Source organism: Oryctolagus cuniculus, chromosome 18, assembly GCF_964237555.1.
Source record: "Oryctolagus cuniculus chromosome 18, mOryCun1.1, whole genome shotgun sequence".
In the NCBI taxonomy this organism is placed as follows: Eukaryota; Metazoa; Chordata; class Mammalia; order Lagomorpha; family Leporidae; genus Oryctolagus; species Oryctolagus cuniculus.
The window spans coordinates 16975771-16994567 of record NC_091449.1 but is presented as its reverse complement, the minus strand read 5'-3'; the positions used below and the strand labels follow the sequence as shown (position 1 = coordinate 16994567).

The 18797-nt window shown below is 45.4% G+C and overlaps 3 long non-coding RNA genes across 4 annotated transcripts; 2 read left to right on the top strand and 1 right to left on the bottom strand.

The window, feature by feature from the left end:
* The first annotated feature begins 456 nt into the window (after positions 1-456).
* On the top strand, positions 457-9213 carry LOC108176767 (uncharacterized). The gene is made up of 2 exons (XR_011384003.1): positions 457-732; positions 8986-9213. It is a non-coding gene; the product is annotated as an uncharacterized lncRNA (long non-coding RNA).
* On the bottom strand, positions 5635-12119 carry LOC138846480 (uncharacterized). 2 transcript variants are annotated; one of them, XR_011383997.1, is made up of 3 exons: positions 11817-12119; positions 9670-9755; positions 5635-8515 (listed from the first exon to the last, which is right to left on the bottom strand). It is a non-coding gene; the product is annotated as an uncharacterized lncRNA (long non-coding RNA). The 2 variants fall into 2 exon arrangements; XR_011383996.1 differs by having other exon boundaries at positions 5635-9755.
* Positions 12120-12706: 587 nt separating this feature from the next.
* Positions 12707-15402, top strand: LOC127491345 (uncharacterized). Its single transcript, XR_007919991.2, has 2 exons — positions 12707-12888; positions 14531-15402. It is a non-coding gene; the product is annotated as an uncharacterized lncRNA (long non-coding RNA).
* The last annotated feature ends 3395 nt before the right edge of the window (positions 15403-18797 follow it).

The following is an 18797-nucleotide window of genomic DNA, read 5'->3' as shown; positions in this document are numbered from 1 at the left end:
GCAAAGGCCACGGGTTCCGGAGACGCCAGTTCGCATCCGCCTCACCTACGCCTCCTGCGACGGGGTAAGTTCCGCTCCTCTCCAGCCGGCACAAACCGAACCCAGCCCTTACAAAGCCTTGAGTCGCCTGAAGAGCCCGCCCTCTCTTCTCGCGGGAGGAGCGCGGGGCCCGGGGGCCTCTGGGAGTTGTAGTCCAGAAAGCGACAGGTGGCTTTTTCCCGTGGCGGGAACCCTGAATCCGGCCCGAACCGGGGGAGCTGTTATTGGGGTTTTCTGGGGTTCTCAGCTGACCAGGACTCCCTCGACAAAACTTCAATCTGTTGAATTATGGGATCCGATACCTTTCCCAATTAATCCGCAAAAGACAGTCACAGATGCAAGGGCAAGAGGATTTATTGTTTTATTGCCAGCTAGCTGGGGGCTCCCACATACAACCTAGTGCAGCGCGGGAGTGAGAAGCCCCGCCTCTCTCCTCCGCGTTTTTATACGCTTGAGTAAACAAGTACATTGGCCATTACACACGTATGCTAGTTCCTTATTCTCTATATGGTAATTACCTAAATTTGAGCATTTTATTGGTGCATCTCAGCAGTCCGGGGACTATGCGTCACAGAAGGAAGAGGTCACACAAGGAAGTAGGAGAGCATTAAATTCAGGAAGTATTTATTAAGTTTCGTTTTCTAAGAATTGGGCCTTCCTGTCTTCCTGGAGTTTGTGAAGCCTGTCATGGAGGTACAATTAATCCCCTCCTTCTTTTCTTACGCGGGACATCTCGCATTAAGTCATTGAGCAAGCAGCGCAGTACAGAAGCAAAAAGCAATTGATATTCAGCATCCGCTAGTTACATATATATATGTGTGTGTGTGTGTGTGTGTGTGTGTGTGTTCATTTCAACAAATCAGGCTCCTCTGAATCTCTTTTTTGGGGTGGGGAGTTTGAAGGGAGCCGGGTTAGGCCTCCTCCTTGGCCCCAGAACCCTACTTCAGCAAGAATCCTGTCAAGCTGGTTTAGCAACACCCTCCCGCCCCCTTGATGCTTAAATTCCCCCTGGTAATTTACTATGCACTATCTCCCTCACTCTGCCCAGTTAGCTATGAATATCCAGCTACTACTGTATTCCAAGCTGGCCTTTGCAATGATGTTTGATAACGTCCTTCTTGTCTTTCTTGCTTGGTCCTGTGGTTTTCTGACACAACCCAGCCTCAGAGTGCTGCTCGCAGACTTCCACCACTCACCCTGCGGCTTGCTGGGCTGCATGGCCTTCTGGGAAATGCAGTGCCTGACCTCGCCATGCACTGGATGGGCCTGGCTGGCCACAGGGACCGGACTGTGCCTAGAAGCCGCTTGGCATTCCTTCTGCACTAGGACTTCGCGGGAGCTCTTGAGGCAGGCATGGGCCAGGCGGCAGAGCCAAACCAAGAGTCGCTGAGCCCACTCTTGTACGTGAGAGTGGGCAAAGGTGGGCTTGAGTGCGTGTGAGGCCGTGCTGACTGCGGATGCTGCCGGATTTGAGGGGTACTTGAGTGAAACTGCTGTGTATGGGATGTGCAGTCAAGAGATAGAGTGGGGCCGGTGCCGCCGCTCACTAGGCTAATCCTCCGCCTGCGGCGCCAGCACACCGGGTTCTAGTCCCGGTCTGGGAGCCGGATTCTGTCCCGGTTGCCCCTCTTCCAGGCCAGCTCTCTGCTGTGGCCAGGGAGTGCAGTGGAGGATGGCCCAAGTGCTTGGGCCCTGAACCCCGTGGGAGACCAGGAGAAGTACCTGGCTCCTGGCTCCTGCCATCGGATCAGCGCGGTGCGCCGGCTGATCCAACAGCAAAGGAAGACCTTTCTCTCTGTCTCTCTCTCACTGTCCACTCTGCCTGTCAAAAAAAAAAAAAAAAAAAAAAAAAAGAGAGAGAGAGAGAGAGGAGGATCAAGTGTGTGTGTGTGTGTCAGAGGGTAAAACATTGTGTATGGCTCTGTGAATAGTGGGTATGCAGGTGATCACCTGACTGAAGGTCACTGCATGGGTGGCTATTTTTGAGGAAAACGCTTCATTGTTGAAAGTAATACTGTATAGCGACTGAAAATCAAAAGCAGTATGACTTTTTTTTTTTTTTTGACAGGCAGAGTGGACAGTGAGAGAGAGAGACAGAGAGAAAGGTCTTCCTTTGCCGTTGGTTCACCCTCCAATGGCCGCCGCGGCCCGCGCGCACCGCGCTGATCCGATGGCAGGAGCCAGGAGCCAGGTGCTTCTCCTGGTCTCCCATGGGGTGCAGGGCCCAAGCACTTGGGCCATCCTCCACTGCACTCCCGGACCACAGCAGAGAGCTGGCCTGGAAGAGGGGCAACCGGGCCAGAATCCGGCGCCCCGACCGGGACTAGAACCCGGTGTGCCGGCGCCGCAAGGCGGAGGATTAGCCTAGTGAGCCGCGGCGCCGGCCAAGCAGTATGACTTTTTAAACAAGGTGTATTTTGTTATGGGGTGCCTGTTTGGGATTATGTCCAGGACCCTCTCTGCAGGCATTTTCTCTGTTCATTAGGAGACACTGGTGGTATAAACATTCAGAGATGTGGTTGTTTAATTCAACCCAGAGTATCAGCCACAATTACAGGATGGTCAGAGGAAGCTGTACAGTAATGCGATGCTGCAGAACTACAGCAATACAGCCACATTAGGCATGCAGAGTTTCTCTGTAGAATCCAGATTTTGAAAGTAAAGTGCTCTCTCTCTCCCATGCCTTCACATGGGATACTGGACTCTGCTTTGAGATGCAGGCTTAGATCTCAAGCCCTTTCCTGTATGATTCAATATGAAAGGCCATTTACTTTGTTCTTTATATGGTAACATCATTAAAGGCTCATTCTCTGTCTCATTTTAAGGTGGTGCTTAATTAAAATTTAAGTCTTGTGACATTTGCCTATATAAAGGCTATGACATCACCAGATGGGTGATATTTTCCAGTAGAAACAAGAGGAGAGGCAATGGGTTATGGCAGAAGAAATGTAAAGAAGATTCTGCCCAAGTGAATGAGTAGGAGCAGGTAGAGCCCAGATTTCAATGAAGAGGTTGAGACAAGTAAAACACTTTTCAGGAATTCCTTATAGCCCCCTCTGTGACTAAAATTTAGGAAATGCACATCTTTAGTCATCATTCTTCCTACTTCAGCACTCCCTTTTATTCAAGCAGATCCTTGAGGACCGTATTTGCCTGTTCTTTTTTTTAAAATATTTATTTGAAAGGCAGAGTTACACAGAGAGAAGAAGGAGAGGCAGAGAGAGACAGAGATCTTCTATCTGCTGGTTCACTCCCCAGTTGGCCGCAATGGCCAGAGCTGCATCACACTGATTTAAAAATTTTAAATAAGATACTGTAAAAGAAGTTACCTTTTAACTGTTTCTCTTCTCCATATGCATTTACTGTGATATGTACTCTTTGGGTTTTAATGGAGGCTTCATTACATAAGCATCATTGATTAACTTGTTGGCCACTGATATTAGCTCAACCTTTAGTCCTTTTTCCCTACCAGGTCAGGGGCTAAGGTCTAATACTATACTTGGTGCCCCAGCACCTGGTGATACAGGGTATTTCCTATAATCACCTCATTAATATAAACTCAGTTGTGATTGAAAAGGGATTGTCAGGAATAACAAAATCCTTTATGTTTATTACTCCAGGCTGTTTCAGGTACTAAGGTGTCTTAGCCCATTACCCCTACCATACAAAATACCTAAGACTGGGTAATTTATAAACAATTCACCTGTCACTGCTCTGGAAGCAGGGACGTCTAAGACAAAGGCTCAAGCAAGACAGTAACTAGTGAGGCTGCTCTCTGCTTCCAAGATGCTGCCTTTCTGGATCCAACACTGTATTCTCACACTGTGGAAATGATGTGCATTGACCCTCTCAAGGTCTTTTGTAAAGGCTCTAATTCCACCCAGGAGGGCTCTTCCCTCATGACTCAATCATCTCTTAGAAACCAGCTTCTTTTACAAAATTGTTCTTTAATTTAAAGATTGATTAATTGGAGCCGGCACCATGGCGCACTAGGTTAATCCTCCACCTGCGGCGCTGGCAGCTCATATGGGCGCCGGGTTCTAGTCCCAGTTGCTCCTCTTCCAGTCCAGCTCTCTGCTGTGGCCTGGGAAGGCAGTGGAGGATGGCCCGAGTCCTTGGGCCCCTGTACCCGCACGGGAGACCAGGAAGAAACTCCTGGCTTCAGATTGGCGTAGCTCTGGCTGTTGTGGCCATTTCGAGAGCAAACCGATGGAAGGAAGACCTTTCTCTCTTTCTGTAAACTCTACCTTTCAAATAAATTTTTTAAATAAGATTTATTTATTTATTTGAAAGAGTTAGAGAGACAGGGAGAGAGAGCTTAGATATATATATATAGAGAGAGAGAGAGAGAAATATCTTCTGGTTCACTCCCAAACTGACCACAATGGGCAGCACTGGGCCAGGCTGAAGCCAGGAGCTGGCTAATCCCAGCCTCCCACTGACCACAATCCTAACCTTGAGTATGTTAATATCTTTCCTTCTTTAGTATGGAGTCTTGACTTAATCCAGCTAGAAGTTTGACAACTAATCAAGACAAAAGATTTTTACTTGACTGCAAAAACAGATTAGAACTAAGAAGTAAAGCTATTAATACAATGTACTATTTATTCACTTGGGTGAACTTGCACATTTTCTTCAAATAGTTGATATTTCACAAATAAACAATTTTTAAGAAAAATATAGCTTACCTGATGAGCTTGGAAATACTTAAAAAATTATTCCTCTGTCAGAAAGTCTGAATCTAAATGATATAAATAAATGATAAAAACAAAGGAAAGAAATTAAAATTTTTTTTTTTATTTATTTGAAAGATAGAGTTACAGAGAGATAATGACAGAGAGAGAAGTCTTCCACCCACTGGTTCACTCCCCAGATGGCCACAATGGCCAGAGCTGCACCGATCCGAAGCCAGGAGCCAGGAGATTCCTTTGGGTCTCCCACGTGGGTGCAGGGGTCCAAGGACATCTTCTACTGCTTTCCCAGGCCATAGCAGAGAGCTGGATTGGAAGAGGAGCAGCCAGGACTAGAACCGGCGCCCATATGGGATGCCGGTGATTCAGGCCAGGGCTTTAACCCGCTGTGCCAGAGCGTCAGCCCCAGGAAAGACATTTTTAAATTAGCAAATGTTTACCTCAGATAAAAGAATGGCATGCATATTTATAGAACAATGCTGATGTCAAGGGCATTAAACCAAACACTTTAAGGGTAGCTGGAGACGAGAATAACTCTGAGGATGTGAAGGATACTGCATCCGGGTTCCAGGAGTTCTCAGGGATGTTCTCGCAGGGGACCCTACTGTGGCCGCACACCGGGCTCTGTGCCGTAGAGCCTCTTTCCCTTCATCCTAGGCCAGCCAGGGCTTGTGCAATAAGAGAGGTTCACACAGCCGGGCTGAGGCCAAGGCAGAGACAGACTCACCAGCTAGATGGCAAGATTTTACCAGACCTCCTTACCACATCATGTTTCCCAGAGGCCCACACAGCTTTCCCTGGAAGGAATCACACCCTCCTACTGCGGCATGTCGGTTAGGCTCTGGACTACACATCCCTACATGCATAGCCGTCATGTCCAGGGCCACTTCCAATACGAAGAGGAGCTGGGCTTACAGTTGTGGTCCCCCGGGCTGCCACCGTTTTTCAAGAGAAGAGCAGCGTGGAGGCCTTGGTTGAAACATCCTAAAAGCAGTCTGGAATTCTCTGAAGTCATCTACTTTGAGTGGCGGCCTCTGCTGAAGACACGGATGGGGCCCAAGGCCAGGGCCTGTGAATTGAGGCCATCAGGTGCCAAACGGTCAAAGGTTGTCAGGACTCTGGGCTACATCTTCCAGGGTCCACTGACCCTGGAACTTCCCCTAAGCAGCCAGACCCCCTCAGGATGGTAGAGGGGTCCCACACGAGCTCCCACAGAACATTCCATGACTTAAGCAGATCACAGGGTATGGGGGCAGCACTGCGGTGTAGCCACCACCTGCAGTGCTGGCATCCCATATGGGCACCAGTTCGAGACGTGGCTGTTCTACTTCCAACCCAGTTCTCTGCTATGGCCTGGGAAAGCAGAAGATGGCCCAAATGCTTGGGCCCTGCACTCACGTGGGAGACCTGGAAGAAGCTCTTGGCTCCTGGCTTCCGATCGGCCCAACTCCAGCTGGTCCTCCACATGCTTTATATTCGTAGGGTTTCTCACTCTCTAATGTTCATTAAGTTGGGATGCACATAAAAAGACCTTCCCACATTCTTTACATCTGTAGTGGTTGTTTTCACCAGTATGAACTCTCTGATGATAAATAAGGTGTGAACCAAGAATGAAGGCCCTCCCCACATTCTTAGACTCATAGAATTTCTCACCACTATGAATTCTACGGTAAGCTGATGGTCTAGAATAAAGATCTTCTTCCCACACTCCCTACTCTCATAGGGGTTATCACCACTATGAATTCTCTGGTGGAGAGTACTTGTAAACGGTAACTAAAGGCTTTTCCACAGTTCTTACATTCATATGGTTTCTCTCCTCTATGAGCTCCGATGTTCAGTGAGCTGTGAGCCACATACTTTCCACTGAGAAGGTTTTTCATCAGTATGAGTTGTCTGATGTTGAATCAGGTCAGCACTATGGCCAAAGACCTCTCCACATTCCATACACCCATAAGGTTTCTCACCAGTCTGAACCCTCGGATGTTGCAGTATGGCTTTTTGCTTAAGGATTTCCTTGTCTCTTAATTTCAGAGCATTTTTCCACATTATGATTTGGCCAAGCCAAAGCTAGGAGTTCTGGGTCTCCCCATGGGTGGTAGGGGCCCAAACACTTGAGTTACCTTTTGCAGTTTTTGCCAGGCCATTAGCAGGGAGCTGGATCAGAAGGGTAGCAGGTGGGACACGAACTGGTGCCATATGGGATGCCAGCGTGGCAGACAGTGGCATTACCTGCTATACCACAATGCTGGCCCCAAGGCCAAATATTCTTATATTTCACAAAAATGTACCCACATAAAGTTCTAGAAGTACCAACAAGTTTACACAACAAAGAAAATTTTGCATTATTCTGAACAAAGAAGTTATAAAACATGTATAATTTCCATTTGAGGGAGAGACTTATCTTCAGGTTATGAGACCTGATATGCTACCTACTGTGCTAACAAGGCCCCTGAGACTCTCTCTAATATGACCAGATCACCAGGCACAGACTCTGATACTGCGTATAAGCTGTAGAATGTCATAGAGGAGAGTAATGAGAATAGAAATAAATACATATACGTAAATTCAAGCTTTTACTTCTTTTTTATTATTAATACAAAGAGAATGGATTTCATAATTCAATTCTAAGAGGATAACCACATTTCCCTCCCTCCCTCCCCACCTCAACTCCCCCTCCTTCCTTTCAATAACATACTTTCAGTTTATTTTATAATCACAGACTTAATGCACCACTAACCATAATGTTCAACAATAAAAAGTAGAAAGACCACTGTTCCATAGGAATATACACATTTTAATGATCATATTTTAATAATAGCATTTTTAATGCATGCGGTAGTTCTTTCTTAAAAAATTAAGAAGCAGAGCTACAAAAAGAGAACTCCATCCACGGGTTTGCTCCAAATCCCTGCGTATCTGGGGTTAGGCTGGGTTACTGTGAGTGGTAGGAACACAACTTGAGCCATCACTTCTGGCTTTGGGGGTCTGCACTGGCAGGAAGCTGGGGTCAGGAGCTATAGCTGTGAATGAAACCCAGGTATTCTGACACGGTATGCAGGAATCTTAACTGCTATGCTAAAGACCCACTCCCAATAATTTATAATTTTATTTTTAATTAGCTTTTTAGTCACTTCTATTATTTCATTGACAATTAACCCCCATGATTACTATAGATATGCAAGAGGTAGAAACAGTGTGAACTATTTTACTTACTTTACTATTGTAATCCTAATTACTTTACCATCTTCACAAATCCTATATATAAGATTAAATTAATTACCATTTCCTAATTGGAAAAACTGTAAGCTATCAACAATACTGAAGTTATGAATATAGAAATTATAAAGACACAAATTTTGGCTCCTACGTAGTTTCTTTTTTTTTCTTGGCAAATATTTATTTACTTATTTTAAAGGCAGAATTACAGAGAGAGATGGACAGAGAGAGAGAGAGAGATCTTTCATCCGCTGGTTCACTCCCCAAATGGCTGTAACTGCCAGGGTCATGGGCACTCATATGGGATACTGATGTGGCAGGAGGAGGTCTAATCTGCTGTGCTAGAACACAGGTCCCTCCTACATAGTTTCCACAGTAGTTCTTAAATCAGGAGAACTACTACTTCTCAAAGCTGAGAACCCAGTAGTATACCTATAGAAATATCAATTCATATGCTAATATCATCCAATGATATATTACCTTCATACACTGTTCCTACACTAGGCCTACACACAGACACAATTCCAGGATAGTCAAATCAAGCAACTCTAACATCCACACAACTAGGCCTGTAATACAAACAATGCTCAGAGATTTGTACGTTAAATCACAGTTTGTATCTACTGTACTTGAATTCCACAAAAACACTTTGAAATTGATCACTATCTACGTTATGTCATCATGAAGCTAAATGTCATTAATCTTTTAAGTTAAACAATGATTATATTAATTTCTCCACACTGAAATAAAATTGGACACACCAACATTTTTCCCTTTCTCATAACTATAATTAATGTCACCATTATTTCCTACCTTACTTTTCTCCATACATTTTTTACAAAGTTGAAATAATATTGCACATATAAAGTTTAATCACAGTTCTTCCCCCTGATTACTATAGTACTGTTACTAAAAGCTTTCAAAATACTTTAAACTCTGGGGCCAGCGCTGTGACACAGTGGGTTAACGCCCTGGCCTGAAGTGCTGGCATCCCATATGGGCACCGATTCAAGTCCTGGCTGCTCCTCTTCCAATCCAGCTCTCTGCTATGGCCTGGGAAAGCAGTAGAAGATGGCCCAAGTGCCTGGGCCCCTGCACCTATGTGGGAGACCTGGAGGAAGCTCCTGGCTCCTGGCTGCAGATCAGCACAGCTCCTGCCATTTCGGCCAAATGGGGAGTGAACCAGCGGATGGAAGACCTCTCTCTCTGCCTCTCCTCTCTCTGTGTAACTCTGACTTTCAAATAAATAAAATAAATCTTTAAAAAACAATACTTTAAAACTCTGTTTATACCTTTGAGAAGTGCTTTTAGCACTTCCTGTTGAGTTTATTCACTATCCCATTTGAGTTTTTACTATTGGTTTATTTTGTCTTCCTTCTCCTTTTAATCATCCAATCAGGTGTCTGTTTCTCTCTTTTTTTAAACCTACTTTGTTAGGTTCACCAATATTCTTACAATAAAATACATTCTTACAATTCCATACACTTACAATAAAATCTTAATCCTTGCAAGAACAACAAGGTCTTGTGTGATCTGATCTCTGCCCATTTCTCTGTCCTCACCTCTAATTTATACTCGCACTAAATTTGCTCTAGCCACAATGGCTGTTTTGCTGATCCTTAAATAAGTGAAGCTAGGTCTTTCTCAGGACTCTTGTACTTTTGCTCTCTGCTCATGGTCCCTGATTACATGGGGAACCCAAGAAGGAAGGAAAGCAACTCACGCGGGACCTGGTTTTTGGAGCTGTTGGAACTGCCCAGTTTCCTGGACTCCTCTCCTGGGGACGTGCAGAATTTGGAGGAGACAGCACTAGAGAATGAAAAAGTGCTGAGATCACACTTGCCTCAGAGCCCATAAAATAAACAACTCGGAACTTTATTTCCCCTTTTTGAGGGAATTTAGAAAAATCTCAGCCTTGCCACAAATCCAGTGGAAGCCAGTCACAACAGAAAGGATTCAGGCCACACCTTTCCTTCATCCCCAAGTAGCAACTACTTTCCCAGGGCACCCAGGAGCAATACTCCTCCTGCCTCCATTGGAAGCCCAGGCTTTAGGTGAAAAAGAATGGGAGAACTTTATAAAGGAAAAATTAAGTGGACACCACTTAAACACTGACCACCAGAAGTGGGATACCAGATTTTAAGAGCCACATAAGGTGATGTAATAGGATTCACATAGCACCAACCTGCATTATTTTTGCCTAAAAATGTGACTTAGGGATGAATACTACATGTTCTCCCTGATCTGTGGTAACTAACAGAGTACCTAAAAAAAATCTGTATTAGTGAAATTGATACTTTGAGATGCAATGACTTTGAACAGCCCTTGTCTTGACTGTTGATGAATAGTTTTATTTTCACACTACATGTTGAACTCCTTACTTAATTGAAAATAGATCTTCGTAAAAAATAAGAATGGGAACAGCAGCAGAAGGAGGAAGAAGGGTGGGAGTGTGGGTGGGAGGGAGGGTAGGGTTGGAAAAATCACTATGTTCCTAAGTGTGTATTTATGAAATGCATGAGGTTTGTATATCTTAAACTAAAAAAAATTTTTTTAAATGTGTTTATCTGACCTGAATCAAATCAACCCTCTAGCTCTAATTACCCATTTAGAGAAGTATAAGGGAGCAGGTGAATGGCACAGGAAGAAAGCTATTAGCCAAAAGGGGTTTTTTGAAAACATCTCCTTCTTGGTTACAGATGCCTATAGAAAGACAAAATAATAGAACTTTGAAATGGTGCAGGGGATGGTGTTGTGGCGTAGCAGGTAAAGCCACCGCCTGCGATGCTGGCAGGTTATCTGGTGACACTCAGAGGGAACAGACCCCTTCGTGTCCTTTCACAGTACTAAAGGGGGAAAAGGGGGAGTACAGAGGGTGTTTGCAAATGATTTTAATTATGGTGAGGTTTTGGACACTTGGGTTTCCTATTATTCTGTATTCTGATTGAAAATATCCACAATAAGGTTAAAGTTCTTAAAGTTCTTCAAATTTTGCTCCAGAAGGTATAGTTATTTTTCACCAAACCCTTAGACCAGAAAGGAGCGACATATCACCGGGTGGAAAGGAGAGGTGTAGGGTGGTTTGGGAGTGGAGCTAAAACATTTACAGCACACAATGGCTGGTCTCCTTTAGGAAGACTTCGGAGGAGGTAGAAAACCATCTTGAAAAGGGTAGAAATTTGAAGGAATACATTTCATATAAGCAAGGTTTCTTTAGATGTGCATGTTCACCGCATGTCTACTGCGAAACGCATTACACAGGACAGAATCCCAGGACAACTTAGGACCTCCTCCCTCACAACCCTCAGGCCAGGGCGCGATCAGGTTTCCCTACAGGTCTTTCAAGGCAGAACAGGGCATCTATTAAGGTGTTTTCCTTCCCGTAACATATCAGAAACTCTTCATCAAGGCATCTTCCAAGGAGCCTCGCTCTCCCTAGCATAAAGGCGAGGAGCCGCACTGCGGGTACCGGCGCGGTGCTCGGCTGCAGAAGTCACTTGGTGGGGAGTACGGAGGCCACCCGAGCGCACAGGTTCAGGGAGGACCCACACTACTAGTGGCACCCTCCTCCTCCTCCTCCCGGCTCCTGTTAGCCACAGAGACCACGCTCGCCGAGGGGCTCCAGCGCGCGCACTGCTAAATGCGGCGCGGAGGAACACAGCTGACAGCACCACGCTCCCGGAACCAAAGTGACAGGGCTGATTTTGCCGGCGGAGACGGGCAACCACGCGCCACAGCGGGGTGAGACCACGTCCGTAAGTAAATGGCCGGGGCGCTGAGCGTTAGGCGATGTAGCCAGGGTCAACCCCAAGCTCCCGCCGGCCCACTGATACTCCCGGCATCCTTCTCGGTGCACCGACTCACACTCACCGAGCCCGCACACTGGATCCTTGCGCCAAGACGTAACAGCACAAGCATACGAAACGGCGTAGCGGCGCGGTGGCCTTCGGGAAACGTAGTCTAAAGTAGGAAAAGCGCCCGGTCCAGACGAACGTAAGCTCGGAAGCAATGCCGTCCAGAAAATGGTGAGCCTAGAGAGTCCCTTGCTCCACGTGTGGCTCTCACACTGTCCTGCTCTGAGCCGACCTATTTCATTTTACACAAGTGGCATTCCGGAAAATCCCGCGCGGAGGGTACGTCCGCTGTGGTGCCTTCTGGGAAATGTAGTCCGGGGCTGTGCGGCGGGGCCTGGAGCTGAGCCCGAGCTCTGGCCCGGAAGCTGCGGCCGCGGTAACCAGCTTGTTGCCCTAGGGGGCTTGGGTGTGCGTCCGACTGTCCTCTGCTGCGGAGGCGGAAGGGACTAGCACCGTGCCCGTGAGACTGTAGAGGGAAAGTTCATTGATGACCTATTTGGGATTGTCAGATTTTGAAGCCAGTTATGAGTAGAGTTTCGAGGATTACGTCTTGCGATTAATCAGACTTAGGTCTGCGATGAATTATCTTCTAACTTGTAAGATAAATGATGTTTGTGTGTATGGATTCAGAATGGATTGTTATGGAATTCTATAAATCCAGTGACTGATACGTGGAGGGTTTGCTTGTGGCAGTGAATGCGGGATAGGAAGTGTGTGCGCCTCGTATGTGAGGATGAGCGGGATTTTATGCGGCTCTGTGCCGTGATGATCTCCCAGTTGCTGTTTCCTCAGCTGTAAAATGGAGGTGACGTTTGTGTGACGCTTTGGAGTAGTGCTGTTGAACGGTAACTTTCTGCCAATTTTCATTTGGGGATATAATTTTTTTTTAATATCTGCACTGTCCAGTACTGTCGCCACCAGCTATACCTGCTATTGGAGGACCTAAATTGTAGCTAGTTCGAGGAGCTGGATTTTTAATCTAGAATTTGTCTTCACTGTAAGAAATCTAAACAGCTACACGAGGCTAGCAGTCTTCCGGTTGGACAGCCCAGCCTGGAACAAGAGTTTGCCTTCAAGATCTGAATGGGGTAAAACTCTAAGTAATTCATCTTTTTAAACACTTACAATTTTCTTTTTTAAGTTTTGTGATTTTAATAGGTGATGTGTTAACTCAATATGATTTTAGTTTGCAGTTCCATAGGGAAAACTCAACACAAATGTTGCTCATTTGGATATCCTCTGATTTTGTTTTTAAAAGATTTATTTATTTATTTATGACAGGCAGAGTGGACAGTGAGAGAGAGAGAGACAGAGAGAAAGGTCTTCCTTTGCCGTTGGTTCACCCCCTAATGGCCGCCGCAGCCGGCGCACCGCGCTGATCCGATGGCAGGAACCAGGTACTTATCCTGGTCTCCCAAGAGGTGCAGGGCCCAAGCACTTGGGCCATCCTCCACTGCACTCCCTGGCCACAGCAGAGAGCTGGCCTGGAAGAGGGACAACCGGGACAGAATCCGGCGCCCCGACCGGGACTAGAACCCCGTGTGCCACCGCCGCAGGCGGAGGATTAGCCTATTAAGCTGCAGCACCTGCAAGATTTATTTATTTATTTGAAAGAGTTACACACAGAGAGAGGCAGAGAGAGATCCTCCAGCCACTGGTTCACTCCCCAATTGGCTGCAATGGCCGGAGCTGCGCCAGTCCAAAACCAGGAGCCAGGAGCCTCCTGCAAGATCCTGCACACGGGGAAGTCCCATCTTGTACTGCTTTCCCAGGCCACAGCAGAGAGCTGGATAGGAAGTGGAGCAGCTGGGACTCGAACTGGTGCCCATATTGGATTTGGCACTGCAGGTGGTGGCTTTACCCACTATGCCACAGCACCGCCCCTGGATATCCTCTGTGTTGAATTGCCTGTTCAACAAAAAGCAGTTTGTGTCTTTTTCTGTTTATTTACCTGTATTTGTATATACTGGGAGGGCCACTGTAGGATATATGTTGCTGATTTCTTGACCCAGCCTATTGCTTGCCTTGTCACTCTGTTAATGAAGTCATTTTGAAGAACAGATGGTCTTAATTTGAATGAACACAGTTTATTAATCTTTTATTTATGGTTGAGGACTCATTCTGTTGTGTGTGGTTTTTTTTGTTTTTGTTTGTTTGTTTTTTGTTGTTGTTGTTTTTTTTTTTTTTGACAGGCAGAGTGGACAGTGAGAGAGAGAGACAGAGAGAAAGGTCTTCCTTTGCCGTTGGTTCACCTTCCAATGGTGGCTGCGGCCGGCGCGCCGGCCTCATTCTGTTTTTAAAACCTTTGCCTGGCCGGCGCCACGGCTCACTAGGCTAATCCTCCGCCTTGCGGCACCGGCACACCGGGTTCTAGTCCCGGTCTGGGCGCCGGATTCTGTCCCGGTTGCCCCTCTTCCAGGCCAGCTCTCTGCTGTGGCCAGGGAGTGCAGTGGAGGATGGCCCAAGTGCTTGGGCCCTGCACCCCATGGGAGACCAGGAGAAGTACCTGGCTCCTGCCTTCGGATCAGCACTATGCGCTGGCCGCAGCGCGCCGGCTGCAGCGGCCATTGGAGAGTGAACCAACAGCAAAGGAAGACCTTTCTCTCTGTCTCTCTCTCTCACTGTCCACTCTGCCTGTCAAAAAAAACTTTGCCTATCATAGGGGCATAAAGTTCTATGGTTTGAGTTTTTTTGTTCCCAAAATTTAATGGGAATTTAATCTTCCAGCAGTCGTCTGTAGAGGTGCAGCCTTGGAAGAGTGAGTTTGTCCTCTCTCATGCTCCTCTGCCGCGTGAAGCAATATTTGTCCCCACCTGACCCCGCCTTCTCCACCGTGAGGATGCAGCAAGACCCTCGCTGGACACTGGGTACAAGGGTCTTGATCTTGGGCTCCCAGCCTCCAGAACTGTGAGGAAATAAATTTCTGATCTTAATAAATGACACAGGCAGGGGTATTCTGTTGTAACAGCACAAAATGGACTAAAACGTGAAGATACTCTGTTTTTCTTCTAGAAGCACTATTTTAAACTTTCTTATTTAGGACTGTAAACTATCTCAAATTAATGCTTTATTTATTTTAGGGAGGGGTGTAGATACATTTTTTCCCATAGTAATTGCTCTAGCACTGTTTCCTGAATTGCAGTGAGATCTCTGAAATAAATCAAGTGCCCTTCTCTCTGTGGTTGCTATCTCAATAGTCTACTGTCTTATTGTTGTAGCTATCTAATCCTGTACCAATACCAATTTATCTTTAGAATGAGTATTGAAATATCATGATGTAAATTTTAAACTTTATTCTTTATCAATATTATTTTGGCTGTTCTTAGTCCTGTGCATTTCCACTGTATTTCAAGACCCAAACTGGCTGATTTGTTCAAGGAAAATTGGAAGAATTTACCTGTATTTTCTTGACTCTACAAATATATGGGTGACTCAACCTCTTAAATACCAAGTCTTCCAATTCACAAGCATGATGTATCTCTCCATTTCTTTGAGTCTTTATTAGTTTCTCTAATTAATGTTTTATAAATTTTAGTGGCAAGAATTTATACTTTTTTTCAAGTTTGAGATATAATTAAAATATAAATTTTTTTTCATTGAAAGTATTCACTGTTTTTTAGAATATTCATAGTCAGGGACCCATTCCCACAATCCAGTTATAAAACATATTCTTCATGTAGGTAAGAAACCCCATATCCATCAGCAGTCCTTCTCAGCTCATGTTCCATATTCCCAAGCCCAAGCCATCTACTCATCTATTAACATAGACTGACAGTTTTGGTTATTTGGTTATTTCATATGGATGGAACCATACAACGTTGATGGGGGAGTTGTGATTGGCTTTTTTTCACCAAACATATTTTCTTTTTTTTAAACTTTTATTTAATAAATATAATTTTTTAAAGATTTATTTATTTATTTGAAAGTTAGAGTTACACAGAGAGAGAAGCAGAGGCAGGGGGGGGGGTCTTCCACTCCCTATTTGGCCGCAACGGCCGGAGCTGCACTGATCCGAAGCCAGGAGCCAGGAGCTTCCTCTGGGTCTCCCACGCAGGTGCAGGGGCCCAAGGACTTGGGCCATCTTCTACTGCTGCTTTCCCAGGCCATAGCACAGAGCTGGGTTGGCAGTGAAGCAGCTGGGACTCGAACCAGTACCCATATGGGATGCCGGCACTGCAGGTGGTGGCTTTACCCGCTACACCACAGCGCCAGCCCCAGTAAATATAAATTTCGAAAGTACAACTTTTGGATTCATGGAACATATTTTCAAGATGTTGTAGCATGAACCAATTCTTCATTCCTTTTTGTTACTGAATACTATTCTGTTCTTTAATACTATTCTATTGTATGAATATACCACACTTGAAGTTGATGGAGACTTGAGCTCTTTCCACTTTTTGGCTGTTATGAGCAATACTGCTAAGAGCATTATAAAAACTTGTGAAGACGGTTTCAATTTTCTTGAGTATGTACCTATAACTAGAATTGCTGAGTCAGCTTAACTTTTGGAAGACTGCTAAACGTCTCTACTGTGGCTGTATCATTTTACAAGCCACCAGCAATGTGTGAGGGTTCCAGTTTTTTCATATCTTCAACTATATTTGTTGTTTCTTATTCTAGCCAATCTAGTAAGGGTAAAATTCTATTGTGGCTTTGATCCAAATTTCCCTAATGACCAATTTCATTACACATTTTATATGTTTAATAGACATATCTTGAAGTAATTTCTGAGTATTTTACCCATTTTTAATTCAGTTCTTTTATTGTTGAGTTGTAAGAGTTCCTCAGTATTTTATAACATTTGCTTTACGAATATTTTCTCCAGTTCTGGATTCCCTTTTTTTTAATTTACTTGAGAATGGGGCTGGTGCTGAGGTGCAGTGGGTTAAGCTGCTGCTTGTGACACCAGCATCCCCTGTCAGAGCGCCAGTTCAAGTCCCAGATGCTCTGCTTTCGATCCAGCTCCCTGCTCACACTGCTGGGAAGGCAGGGGAAGATGACATGAATACTCAGGCCCCTGCCACACTCATGTGGGAGACCTGGATGGAATTTCTGGCTGTTGGCTTCAGGCTGGCCCAGTTCTGAAGGTTGCAGCCATATGTGGAGTGAACCACAGATGGAAGATAGCTCCTCCAACTCCCCATCACTCTGCCTTTCAAATAAATAAAATCTCAATTTGTTTGTGAGAGAGAACAAACTCTCCCATTCGCTGGTTACTCACCAAATGCCCACAATGGCCAGGTACATTATTTCAATCCTGTTGGCATTTGTTCTACTATCAAACACAGGCTCAATTTGGTAATCAACAGTCTATGTTCATTTGAGAAGAATATATAGTCTGGCCGGTGCCACGGCTCACTAGGCTAATCCTCCGCCTGCGGCGCCAGCACACCGGGTTCTAGTCCCGGTCGGGGTGCCAGATTCTGTCCCGGTTGCCCCTCTTCCAGGCCAGCTCTCTGCTGTGGCCAGGAAGTACAGTGGAGGATGGCCCAAGTGCTTGGGCCCTGCACCCCATGGGAGACCAGGAGAAGCACCTGGCTCCTGGCTTCGGATCAGCGCGGTGTGCCAGCCACAGCGCGCCGGCCGCGGCGGCCATTGGAGGGTGAACCAACGGCAAAGGAAGACCTTTCTCTCTGTCTCTCTCTCTCACTGTCCACTCTGCCTGTCAAAAAAAAAAAAAAAAAAAAAAGAATATATAGTCTGTCAAAGAGGCTATTATGTGTTTCACGTATTAGGTAATTTCATATGCTTATATACAACTGTGAGTTCATGTGAGTCATCTTAAAATCACTTATCTATTATAGTGGGTTTGTCTATTTGTCCTTTTTAATTTTATTAGTCTTTGCTTTATGTATTCTAAAATCATGTTATTAAATGAGTATACATTAGAATTGTTAAATTTCCATGTTGGATTTATATGTTATTGTCATGTCCCTATTTATCCTAATGCCTAGTTCCTCGAAGTCTACTTTATCAGTTACCAAAGTAGGTATCCTAGCATTTTTAGAGTTAGTATTTGCATGTTTTTTCTCCTATCCTATTTTTAATCCTTCTCTGTCTTTTTAAGGTTCTTCTCGTGGATTTTACCCCCTAAAATCTGGTTTGACAGTATTCATATTTTACTTCAAGTCTTTAGACATTCCTACTTAAGATACCTGCACATAAGGTTGGTGTGGTTAAATGTTTGTAAAAATTGCCGGCCAGCGCTGCAGCTCACTTGGCTAATCCTCTGCCTGCGGTGTCAGCACCCCGGGTTCTAGTCCCAATTGGGGCGCCGGATTCTGTCCCGGTTGCCCCTCTTCCAGTCCAGCTCTCTGCTGTGGCCCGGGAGTGCAGTGGAGGATGGCCCAGGTCTTGGGCTCAGCACCCGCATGGGAGACAGGGAGGAAGCACCTGGCTTCTGGCTTCGGATCGGTGCAGTGCGCTGGCCATAGTGGCCATTTGGGGGGGTGAACCAATGGAAGGAAGACCTTTCTCTCTCTCTCTCTCACTGTCTAACTCTGTCAAAAAAAATTGCCACAATAATTTTTGCCTTTTCTACATATACTTCTCTGTGTGACTTTGCTGGTTCTCCAGCAAGAAGCAGCACTTATTTTTCCATCTCTTGAATCTGGACTTGGCCATACTACTTACCTTGCCATTAGAAAATCAGCAAATGTGACACAGCAGTGACTTGAAAAATTAATAAGATACTGGAATTTGGCCTTCCCCTTTATTTTGTAATCAGTGTGAATGAAATTAGTGAGAACAAGCCTGCTCTGTCATGCCAGATGGGGCATTGATAAAGAACCAAGATATATTTTGGTAGCCAGCCTGCCTACCATGAGATCTGTGAGCACGTTTATTCTAGACCACCCCTGAAACCGTCAGTTACATGCTATTTCTTGAGTGAGTCACCTGAGATCAGAGACAGAACTGCCCAGCAGTCCAAGAATGTTGGTGTAATACATGCTTTAAGCCACTGCGTTTTGGAGTCATTTCCTATGTAGCAAAGGCT